We start from the raw sequence: 13,003 nt of genomic DNA on the forward strand, positions 1-13,003 counted from the left end.
CGCTACCGTGTACACCGAGGTGATCTGCGTGATCATCTCAATGCAGTCTTTAGGGCGCGCTCCCGCGGCCCGCGCAACACGGAGACACTCCATGATCCCCATATGGGCGATCAGGGTGTTAACGCAGTTGCCAACCCGCCTATCGCGCCGATCGCGACCACAGGGATTAACATCCCTTCAAACCTTGCCGCAGTGGCTGCGAGCCCCACTGTTGTAGCGACTCCACCTCCTGCGACAGGAGGAATCGATCAAAGTATGCTTCTGCAAGCTTTGAAAATGCTCGAACAGCAGCGTAAGCCCGTATACAAGCTGCACGGCACCTCGCCGTTTACCGCAGAAGTGCGACAGGCCCAACTTCCAAAGGGATTCCGTTTATCTGAATCCCTCAAGTATAAAGGTACATCTAACCCGTTAGACTACCTAGAGAAATTTAACACCATAATGGAAGTGGACCAGGTGCCGCAACTCGCGAAGTGTCGCATTCTCGCGGCTACGCTTGAAGAGAATGCCCATGATTGGTTCACCCAATTGCCAGAGGCATCGATATCGACATGGGAGAACTTCGTCGATCTATTTCTCACACACTTCCAGGCCACGATGACGTATAGGCCACCCTATACGACTTTGGCGAACATCAAGCAAGAATCTGGTGAGTCTTTGCAGACTATTTCAAGCGTTTTAACGCTGAGGTAACAAAAGTTGAGAAGGCTCCCGAGTCTTCGCTTGTTTGCATGTTAATAACAGGTGTCCTGCCAAGAACCGACTTCGGAAAGAGCCGCAGCTCGAAGGCGTCGAATCCTTGGTAGAATTCTTCGCCATGGCCGAACCTCATAAGAGAATCGAGAACTCCCTGGCGGAATTGGAAAAGGGCAAGAACAAGAGGCGATCACCCGTACCGCGGTCGCGATCCCGCAGTCCGCGGGGAAAGAATTCCAGGGGCCGAAGCCCCAGAAGACGCAGTCCACGCAAACCGCGGAGCCCGAAGTTGGCCAAGTCGCCTCCTAAAAAGGAGTCCTCGCCCAAAAGAAAAGGAGGACCTCGCTTCGTCAACTATACTGAACTCGCCGTCCCTCGAGACCACATCTATGCGGTTGAGGAAAGGAACGGCGTCTTCAAGAAGCCGCCCCCCATCAGGGGAAATCGCGACCGAAGAGACCCCAAGAAGTTTTGTAAGTACCACAAGGATATCGGTCACACTACCCTTGAATGTTGGGTCTTACAGGACGAGATTGAAGAATTAATCAGACGGGGAAAATTCGATAAGTATAGAAGAAACGAGGAAAGTCATCCCCGAGCGGATGACAAAGAAGAAAATCAGAATGCGAGTGGCTCTAGAGCACCTCGCAATATCTTGACTATAATCGGAGGACCACACATCGCGGGCGACTCTCGCAAATCCCAAGAACGGTATGCCAGAGAAGCCAAGGAAAAGCCGCTTACCAATGTGAACAATCTTGGTGAACGGCCAGAGAAGCTCTTCAAGAGAGACTGCGAGGACATTGTCTTCATGGAGAGCGATGCGAGATGGGTCCACCACCCGCATTCTGACGCACTTGTGATAATTGCCAATATAGGTGGAGATAACGTCCATCGCATATTGGTCGACAATGGAAGCTCGGTAAATTTACTGAACTTCCAAGCTTTCAAACAAATGGGGCTACAAGAAAAAGATTTGCGGCCCATGACATCGAGCATCTATGGCTTCACGGGAGATGTCATAGCTATAAAAGGGATGATCAAACTCCCAATCACTTTGGGAACTGCCCCGATAACTGCCAAGTCGATGGCCGACTTCGCAGTAATTGATCAATATTCGGCGTACAACGCCGTGATTGGACGGCCGATTCTAAAGGAGATGAAGATCGTAACTTCGATCTACCATCTAACAATGAAGTTCCCCACTCCTTCTGGAGTAGGATCAGTGAGGGGAGTCCAATCTGACTCGCGAGAATGTTACAACGCAGCTGTAAAGCTCGCAGAAAAAAGGACGGTGAACGTTATCCACCTTTTGGACACACCACCACCTCGCCAGGAAATCCTTCGGATCGAAGAGGTACCGCATATAGACAAACCAGACTTGGATCCGAGAATCCTTGATCACACGGCCGCAGCCCAAGCCGCGGAAGATACAATCGAGGTACCTATAGATCCTATAGACAATAACAAGGTTTTGAAAATTGGTTCTAGATTAAACAAACAATTGCGAGAACAATTAACGACTTTTCTAAAACAAAATCTTGATATTTTTGCCTGGAAACATTCAGATATGGTCGGGATATCTCCACAGGTCATGTGTCATCGCTTGAACATTGACCCCGAAGTGCGAGGTGTCCGACAAAAGCGCCGCAAAATGGACCCCGCGAGGTACCTAGCGCCCGAAAGAAGAAGTTGACCGCCTCCTTGCACTGCGGCTTTATACGGAGTCATTTTACCCCCGACTGTTAGCCAATCCGGTACTTGTGCCAAAGCCCAATGGCTCATGGCGTACCTGCGTTGACTTTACAGATTTGAACAAAGCCTGTCCCAAAGACAGCTTTCCTCTTCCTAGCATTGACCAGCTTGTCGATGCCACTGCAGGCCACGCACTTTTAAGCTTCATGGATGCATACTCGGGATATAATCAAATCCCGATGTACGAACCAGACCAAGAACATACCTCGTTCATTACTGATCGAGGACTATACTGTTATAAGGTAATGCCCTTTGGTTTAATAAACGCAGGTGCGACTTATCAAAGGTTAGTAAATATGATGTTCGCAGACCTCATTGGAAGGACAATGGAGGTATATGTTGACGATATGCTCGTAAAATCGCAACATGCGAAGGATCATGTCACGCACCTACAAGCCATGTTCGGCATATTGCGAAGATATAAGATGCGTCTAAACCCTTTAAAATGCGTCTTTGGAGTGGGTTCCGGAAAGTTCCTCGGTTTTATGGTAAATCAACGAGGAATAGAAGCCAATCCTGCGAAGATTAAAGCGTTGGTAGAAATGCCATCACCGACTAAGCCAAAGGAGGTTCAGAGCCTCACAGGCAAAGTCGCGGCTTTAAACCGCTTCATATCCAGATCCTCTGACAAGTGTAAAGAGTTTTTTCAGATCTTGAAGGGTAACAAGAGGTTCCAATGGGATGAGAAGTGCGAGCAGGCTTTTCAGGCGTTAAAGACGCATCTGGGGCAACCTCCAATTCTATCAAAACCGTTGCCCGGCGAGGTCTTGTCAATTTATTTAGCCGTCTCCGAGTATGCGGTCAGTTCGGTACTTGTCCGCGAGGACCAAGGACATCAACACCCTGTGTACTACGTCAGTAAGCGATTACTAGACGCCGAGACACGTTACCCTCAGATGGAGAAACTAGCCTTTGCCTTAATAATATCGTCAAGAAAATTGCGACCTTATTTCCAGGCTCACAGCATTGAAGTTCTGACAAACTTCCCCTTAAGACAAGTTTTAGCGAAGCCAGAGGCGTCGGGGAGAATATTAAAGTGGGCCGTGGAATTGAGTCAGTTCGATATCAGGTATAAACCAAGAACTGCGATCAAGGGGCAAGCCCTCGCGGATTTTATACTTGAGCTACCAAGAACAGAGATAGCGGTTGTAGACGGTGGAAATGACGTCGTCATGATAGGCAAAGACATATGGACATTATATGTCGATGGGGCCTCAAATAATGAAGGTTCTGGTAGTGGGATATTGTTAATCAGTCCCAACAATTTCAAGGTACACGCTGCTCTACGTTTCGAATTCTCTGCATCTAACAATGAGGCCGAGTATGAGGCTTTAATCGCAGGTCTGAAATTGGCCCTCGAGATGAAAGTCGAATACCTACAAGCATTTAGCGACTCTCAAATCGTGGTATGTCAAGTAAGTGGAGAATACTTAGCGAGAGGCGGAAGATTGGTTAAATACTTAGCCATCGTCCGTGAAATCATGCAGAAATTCAAACATGTAGTTATATCTCGAGTACCGCGTACTCAAAATGCCCATGCAGACGCCCTGGCCCGACTGGCCTCCACCAGAGAAGCCGAGTTACTCGACGTAATTCCGGTAGACGTATTGTCACATCCAACCATAGATCGAGAAACAATCATGGAGATCGATGACACTCAGGAAATTACCTGGATGAGTCCTATCATCGCATACCTCGATAAGGGGGTCTTACCAAATGATAAAATAGAAGCAAGGAAATTGCGACAACGAGCAGCCCGCTATGTGATATATGACCAGAGCTTGTATCGCAGAAGTTTTAGTCAACCACTTCTCAAGTGTATCAGTGGTGAAGACTGCGGTTATATACTGCGAGAAGTACATGAGGGAATTTGTGGCAATCACACTGGAGGCAATTCCCTTGCCTTAAAGATCATGCGGCAAGGGTATTACTGGCCAACATTGCGACAAGATGCCCTCACATTTGCAAAAAGGTGTGATAGATGTCAGCGAATAGCCACCTACACGCACCAGCCTCCGAGTAACCTCCATTCTATCACGAGTCCCTGGCCCTTTGCAATATGGGGAATTGATTTAATTGGCGAGTTACCCAAGGGAAAAGGCGGAGTCAAATACGCTGTAGTCGCAGTTGACTATTTCACAAAGTGGGCTGAAGCAAAAGCACTCGCGACTATCACCGCAATGAAGTTGCGCGAGTTCGTCTACACTTCCATCATCTGCCGTTTCGGCATTCCGCACACGCTCATTTCAGATAATGGAAAACAGCTTCGATCCGTAAAGAAATGCGGCAGCTATGCGATGATTTGGGGATTAAAAAAGCCTTCTCCGCAGTCGCTTACCCGCAGAGTAATGGACAGACTGAAGCAGTCAACAAAATAATAAAGCACACCCTAAAGGGAAAATTAGAAGATCGCAAAGGGGCATGGCCGGATGAATTACCGCAAGTCTTATGGTCTTACAACACAACCCCTCGATCTACAACTGGCGAAACACCCTTCTCACTTTCTTATGGGTGCGAGGCCATGTTGCCAGTAGAGGTTGGGGCTGGATCCTTGCGCAGAGATGCTTTGGATGTCTCGCAGAACAACGAGAATCAGTTGCTTTACCTGGATTTTTTGGAAGAAAAGCGTGATAAAGCACAACTACAAAACGCGGCTTATCAACAACGAACTGCAAGGTACTTTAACTCGAAAGTTAAGATAAAACCTCTGCGAGTAGGGGACCTGGTCCTAAGAAAAGTAATGCCAAACACCAAAGTCCAATCACACGGAGTCTTCGGAGACAATTGGGAAGGACCGTACATGATCACAGATCAAATTGGTGATGCCACTTATCGACTCGCAACACTCGATGGGACCGCGATCCCACGAGCATGGAATAGCGAGAGCTTGAAATTCTATTATCAGTAATATTCGCGTCCTTTGATTCGAGTACTTATACTTAGACATTTATTATTCAAAATAATTCCTAAGTATAGGGGCATGTATACCCGCATGTATTACTGATTGTTTGAATAAAAGTGCCTGTTAAGTTTTTTTTTACTTTGTTACACCAATTTGTAATTAAAGTCGCATATATATATATATATATAATCGCGGTCACACCAAGTTGTGATCAAAGTTGAAAATAAAATCGCAAGTACCCATGTACTGCGTAAATATTAAAATGCATACTATCCCCGCGAGGATAGAAATTTGTCCAAAAAGTAAGATAAAATTCTTTAAGTACAAAAGTGCGAGTACCCGTGTACCGCATATATAAAAAAAAAAAAGAGTGAAACTAAGATAGAAAATAATCAAGCAGCGGGAGTAGTCTCATCAGGAGCAGCCTCATCCACGATCTTGCTCACAACTTCATTCTCGACCTCCTCAGCCTGCACTCCCTCGACTTCATCTGGAAGGTTGCCTTGAGTCCGGGTAGGAGACATCGAGCGAAAGGCTTCAGCCATTTCGGCCAGCCTTCATCTCCAAGCAACGAGAAGTCGAAGTCGTGGACCTTGGAGAGAGTAGTATAAATGTAATCGGACACGCTCGATCATACCGTTTTTTTCCCACTCTCTTTCTCAGCCTCCAAGTCGCGAGCCATCTCAGCGATTGTGTCCTGCGACTTCTTGAGCTCGAGCTCCAACTGTTCTTTGGCCCGGTTGACTTCCTCGAGCTCCTTGTGAAGATCCTCCATCTTGGCCACCTCCTGCTTCAGCCTCTTTATGTTTTCTTGAAAATGGGCGTTCTGCCTCTTCAGCGAGTCAAGTTCCTTCGAAGGCGTGGCCGCGGCTTTCATAAACAAGGTCACAGATTGTACGGCCAGTTCAGTAGATCGAGAAACAAGTTCCTCATAAGGAATCTCGCCGCAATTTTTCCCCGCATGGCCAGGAAGTCGCGAGGGCGAACCGGAGAATCAATGACAACCTTCTTCCCCTTATCCTGAGTGGTCTTGGCCAACTTCTTGGAGGAATCTGCAGCGAGCGAAGTCATCACATCGCTCTTCCTCTTCTGGGCGACGACTGGTGAAGATGCCGGTGTCCCACCCTTTTGCTTGATCTTCGGGACTGTGCGTACTTCAGGAAAGTCATGTCTACAAGCATAAAAGACAGATAAGTAAAAATCACGACTCTACCCATCACGTTATAGCAAAAGGACGAGTTACCTGAAGTTTCTCGAGGAGTTTGCTTGGAAAGCCGTTTATCTATCCGCTCCTGCTGTCTCTCAGATGGTTCTTTATATACTGGCTCCCGTTGAAGACTCGCGTTCTCGGGGATCAGTTTGTGTTCTCGCAATTTGGCAGTCGTACACAGCAATCGCCAGTCGCGATCTTGTACCGGAAGACTCCCAAGAATTTCAGCTACCCCCTTCTTATGAGCGCTAAGCGTTGGTCGAGCTGGTCTATCTGCGATGACAACAAAAGAACGAGTTAGCAAAAGATCTCGAAAAACAGAGTAACAAACTTTATCTAAGTCAACAAATATGCGACATACTGGGTCTGCGATTAAAGTCGGTTCTGATCCCAGGAACCTTAAAAACGTAAAACCATTTTGACTTCCAGTCACCCATGTTCGAAACCATCCCCTCAACCCCGTTGATTTCAGAAGTCGCCCATTTACTAAAGCAAAAGAAGCCGTTATGAAGGCCCACGCTCTTTATGTCATAAAAATAACTAAATTCCTCTACTGACGGAGCTCTATGGGCGTACTCCATGTACATCGCATAAAAGGCTAGAACAGTGCGATAACTGTTGGGTGTTAGCTGAAAAGGCGATACGTCATAGCGTCTAAGAATGGCTGCGACGAAAGGATGAAATGGGACTGATACACCACATCGAAGAATGGGTATTGAGATGACCACGTCCTCTGTGGGGATGATCGCAGGGTTGGTGAACGGAAGATGCGCTCTCTGGGAGGGTTTGGGACTTTGAAACGCAAGCCGCAACAAATTTAACCTCACGAAAGTGGTGAAGTCAGATTTGACGACTCTCGAGACTAGGTCTTCGCATGAGAAAGGCTCGTTCAGTTGGGAGTCGTCAACCGAGTCCGTCCCGCTCCCTTCCGCTTCCTCTTCTTCCCCACCTGACTCGCGGGCTGGAGTAGTCCATCCCTCCTCCACCTCCTCGACCTCGATGTCAGGAGCCTGCCTCGTACGGATGAGGTAGTCGCGTGCTGACACTGTGGATTCGCTATCTCGGATATCGATTGCCCCAGGTTCAGTAAGCTCCTGTACCATCTTCTCGATCTCCACAGAAGACATCGGACCTAACTCTATCTCCGCAGCCTCCATTTCGGAGATGTCCGTAGGGAGAAAACTGTCCCTCTCCTGGTCCGATTCCCCGTCAAAGGCGCGACCTCCTGATCCGAGCTGCTGGCTATCCGATAGATCGCTCATCTGAAAGATACAAGATCTTTTCAGCGTGATGAATGTGTGAAAAAATAAAGATAAGTGATCTCACCCGTAGTAAACTATAAAAGTCGCATTCAGCAAGAAAGTCAGACTCTGTGCGAAAACTGACCCTTCTATCGATATGCGAGAAGAAATGTAACTATCTTTGGGCGAGTAATTCACGCATCCTCGGTTGTGCGGTATACCTCCAGAAACGGCTGGGCGTTTCCCAGTGACTCAAGAAGTATGCATTTTCGAGCATAACCCTGAAGTTACTGGGAGACACCCACCGTTTCGAGACAACCTACCAACCAAAAAGTACGATCATTCGAGCATTAACGCACGTCAACAAATGGCTGGGCGTATCACAGTATCTCAAGGGACATATAATCGCGTATATGGCCATTAGAATACTGTGACACACCCACCATTTGAAATGGCAGTTAATACTCTTACCACTCAGCCCGCGACACGAAAAGATCCTAAAAGGTCTAATCAACAGTTAAACAGAGATAAGTTTGGAAACATGCGATTATTCAAGTTGTTCAACCGAACCCTCGCGGGTATTCGAATTGTTCATCCGAATGTCCGCGAACATTCGAAGGCGTGAATCAGTAGTGATCAGTTTTTTGCGGTTATGTCAATTTACAGGCCCTACACTATGAGTATTACCCAGTATCATTAACCAAAACACATAAATACCCACTAGCATACCCTCCTAAAAGAGTTTTCCATAAGCACCCAAAACCAGAAAGAAAGCACATTTTCCCCGAAAATAAACAGAAACTCGAAAATGCAGGGATTTAGAAGCTAACCTTTAGTTTCGATTCCTGCGGTTGTTCTCGATCACTTCTGAGAATGAAAATTCTGTGGAAAATGACAGAAAAGTTGGAATGAATTTCTTTTTTCTGGGGTGTATATACTGGGGAAGAGTTAAGAGAAAGGAGGGAAAAATGGGATATTTGATTTGTATCAAAGCGTTTAAATACCCATATCCCTTATTTATTGGGATTGTGACACGTGGCAATCAGAATGCCTAAGGTCACCCAATCTAACGGCCAGCTATGGCCACGCCTACACGAAAACCGAAGAGTTTCGTGACGTGGCATCCTAGAGATAATGAAAATTAATCATTACAGCCGTCATTTTTCGAAACCCTCGATGGGATAACCAAAAGGTCACCTCTTCGTGACAACCTTTCACCTGTCTCTCGAGCAGTAGTTTCCCTCAGTGACCGCTCAAGTCACATCGCGAAACTAGGGGCATGTGTTATAGTGAGATTTCTCTCACCTAGAAACTCGAGACCAGACCCCTCTTTGAAGGACATGTGTATCCAGACTTCCAGTGAAGGCTGAAATGTCCAGGAGAGGCTTCTCGAAGTTTAGACCTCGCCCAGGATAAAACCAGCGAGGTATCGCGGATGCGACTTAATTCACACCGCATAACCGTAATCCTCATCATACAGGGTAGACCCAACTCGCATATGTCAGAACATGTGCGACTGCCTCCCTCTATACCTCCGCGGTTAGTATAGAGGCCAATGCCCTATGATGCAGTTTTGGTCCCAATGACCCAATAGCTCTAACGGACCAATGTAAGTTCGCATGTCCAGATGCTACCAACTTCAGCATGCGGCGTCTGTAAACGAGCGATCACCTAAGGACGCAGACGTTCCAAACGTACGTGCGACCCTACGAACTCAACAGACGGAACACGAACGGTCAACTCGCAGATGCGAAGGACGCATACGTTGATGAGTTCAGTAACTGTCATATACTTATTAATGTTAACGTTGTCTGAGTTTAATCATGACAATTTAATGTGTAAATAATGGATTAACAATAAATGTGATCCTCATGTAACCGATTGGGCACCTGCTTTGTATATAAAGGGGTGATCCACCGTGAAAATGCACCTACGAATCCCTTGCTACAGTGGACTAAGCAGAACAAAATCTGACTGAACCACTATATTTCATTGTCTTCTGTATTTTTTCCAGCTTTGTTGTCTGTTCTCGCATTCCTATTTGAGTACTCGCCGTTTTAGGTTGAATACTCGCATTTATCATCTTTCAAATAATTCTATCTTTTACCAACTAAATTACACTTCTTGGTGTTGTGAAATTCTAGTAACAACAGCTGGAAGTGGAGACAAATGCTGCATCCGTGGGTCCTGCAGTGGGACAGGAAAAGGGACTCGCCACGTGGCTGCTGGAGACTTTGTGGACTGGTATGAGTTGCAGAAAGGGCTATTTACAAAAATATGAAAAAATGAAGATAAGTTTTGATATATATGGCATAAATACTTAATTACACTAAATATGATATTTTTTAAGAAAAACTTACAAATATGGGAAAAAGTTATAAGGAATGCCATAAAAAACTTTAAATTTGTATTTTTTTTTTTTTTATCTTTTTAAAATATAAAACACTAAAATAAATAAAAAATAATCTCAAATATAGATGCTGTTTTTTTTTTCAGAAATTAAACATATTTTTTTTATTTAAACTACTGTTTATTTGTTTTTTTTTATTAAAAACTAATTATTTCATTAACAGCAACAAAAAAAAACCAGTTTCGTCAACATTATCCTGGAAAAAAAATAATATAAAAAATTATAATCTAAAAATAATACAAACTTTAAAAATCAGTTTCATCAACATTGAAAGAAATTAATAATTTTATTAAAAGAATAAAAAAATAGTTTCATCAACAAGATAATGAAAAAAATTATAATCTAAAAACGATACTAACTTTAAAAACCAGTTTTATCAATATTAAGATAAACTAATTATTTCATTAAAAGAGAAAAAAAATAATTTCATCAATAACATAATGAAAAATACACAATGTCTAATAACTAAACTTTTACAAACGATACTAAATTTAAAAACCAGTTTCGAACAGATAAATTTTATATCAATACCTAATAACCAAATTTTTAACTTCATTCTTTATTTTGGCATTTAATTTTTCATTTACTTGCTCAAAAACCAGAGTTGATTTAAGCATACAATATGCAACAAATATAACAAAGAGAATCACAAAATAAAATCAAAGATAAAAAAAAAAAAGAAAATTAAAGAGACAAAATGCAATAAAAACTATAAAAGACTAAAAAAAATAGTAGAATGTGAGAAACCAATTAGTAAAAACAACTAAAATAAAAACAAACAAATAAAAACCAGTTTCCTGAAATAATCAAATAAAAAATTGAAACTTAAAACTCAATTATGAACAACAATAAAAAAACCAGTTATAAAAATAATAAAATAATGTGTGTTAGAAACTGATTATTAAAAATAAAACAAAAATTGGTGTTCATATATCTTACAATAATAAAACTGATTTTATACAAACTAAAAAATATACAATAACATCATAAAAATGGAGCAATCCCATCACAGAACAGTTAAAACGTGTGAAACCAGTTTCGACCCTGTAAAACTAGTTTTGACGCTATAAAAATCATAAAAATAATAAATGTTAAATAATAAAGTTAACTGAAACCAGTTTTATCAATCAATTAAATGAAAAATGAAAAAAGAAAAACACATACAAAAATACAAAAAAAAAAATATTAATCACAAATATAATCATACCAATAATTTGAAAATAAAATATAAGTGTAAGTTTCGAACCTAGATCTAAAAAAAATAAAAAGAGTAACTTAAAATTAAAAATTTGTAATAACATTATAAAATAGAGCAAACCCATTACAGAACTCTCAAAATATGTAAACCAGTTTCGAACAATTTTTTTTTTTTAAAAAAAAAAACACTAACAAAAATAATCGAAAACAACACATACAAATAATTTAAGAACATGATATAAATGTGAAAACCAGTTTCAAATTTAGAAAAAAAAATAATAAAAAAAAAACTTAAAATAAAAAAAAAATCATAAAATGAAGCAATCCCATTATAAAACCTTTAAAATTTGTGAAACCAGTTTCGAGCCTATAAAAAAATAAATTATTATTTATATTTTTCTAAACCATTTACAGAATATAAATTAATTCCTAAGAACATAAATATAACTTTGAGATTCATATTATAGAATTCGAAAATTTATTATTGAATTTGGAGGAATCATGCTTTAATAAATTTCTGTATTAATTAAGAATAAAAGCAGAGATTTTACAAAATTCTTCTTCTCTTTCTTTCATAATTATATACACAATATGAAAATTACAGATCAAATATTCCAAAATTATGTAAAAAAAATAAATATATATAAATCAAGTTAGGTTGATCGGCAAATAGAGATGGAATTGGCCGAACCTTTGTGGTTTCGGTTAATAGGAATAAACTGTTGTTTTTCGAAGGCATAACACACTGTTGTTGATCCTCTTCAGTTGATGTAAACTTCAGTTGCTGTAAACTAAGGTGATGGTGGTGGTGGTGGCAAAACTTGTAGAGAAGGCAAAAGGCAGTGTTCGAGAAGGGATTTAGTCGCCGGAGCTACCACTGATCGGTGGTCAGAGAGAGAAGAAAGGAGAGAGGCAGCTACTGAGTGGTGTGGCCTTCGGTTTCAGTCCGATTGGAGAGAGAGAGAGAGAGTAGCGTTTAGGTTTAAGATGATTCCTTTTATGGGATTTAAAAATTAAATTTATAAAAATGTGGTAAAAAAAATACCATAAAAAGCTTTAAATTTGGACAAATGCCATATAAGAGTGGTAAAGTTAAAAAAGCCATATTTATGAAACTTTTTTATAGAATCCCATATATGGTGTAATTTTCACTTGCAGAAATACCAAATTTAATTCTCTTTGTTTGGTGTTTGGGTTGGCAGACAGGGCTTTTTGGGCTTAGGCCTATTTTTTGGGCTTAGGCCTATTTTTTGGGCTTTTGATAGTAAATACAAATTTATTTCATTTTATAATTTGAGAAAAGTTGAGAAATATTTTTTTCTATCTATTGATCAAAATTACTCTCATACTATATTTCATTAAAATATACTTACTTTTGTGAGTGGATTGCTTAATATACCCTCACCCTCTACTTAAGTCTATCACATTAACTTTAGGGATATACTAGAAACATTATCTATATTAAGTTTCTCTAAAATAATATAAAAATAAATGTAAAAATTAACATGTAAAATAAAGTAGGTATACAATGCAATTTCCTTTATAATGACAAAAAATAGTTTTTGTTTTTTGTTTTCAAAAAATTATTTTTA

The sequence above is a fragment of the Cannabis sativa genome, unplaced genomic scaffold (genome assembly GCF_029168945.1).
Source record: "Cannabis sativa cultivar Pink pepper isolate KNU-18-1 unplaced genomic scaffold, ASM2916894v1 Contig3, whole genome shotgun sequence".
Classification (NCBI taxonomy): domain Eukaryota; kingdom Viridiplantae; phylum Streptophyta; class Magnoliopsida; order Rosales; family Cannabaceae; genus Cannabis; species Cannabis sativa.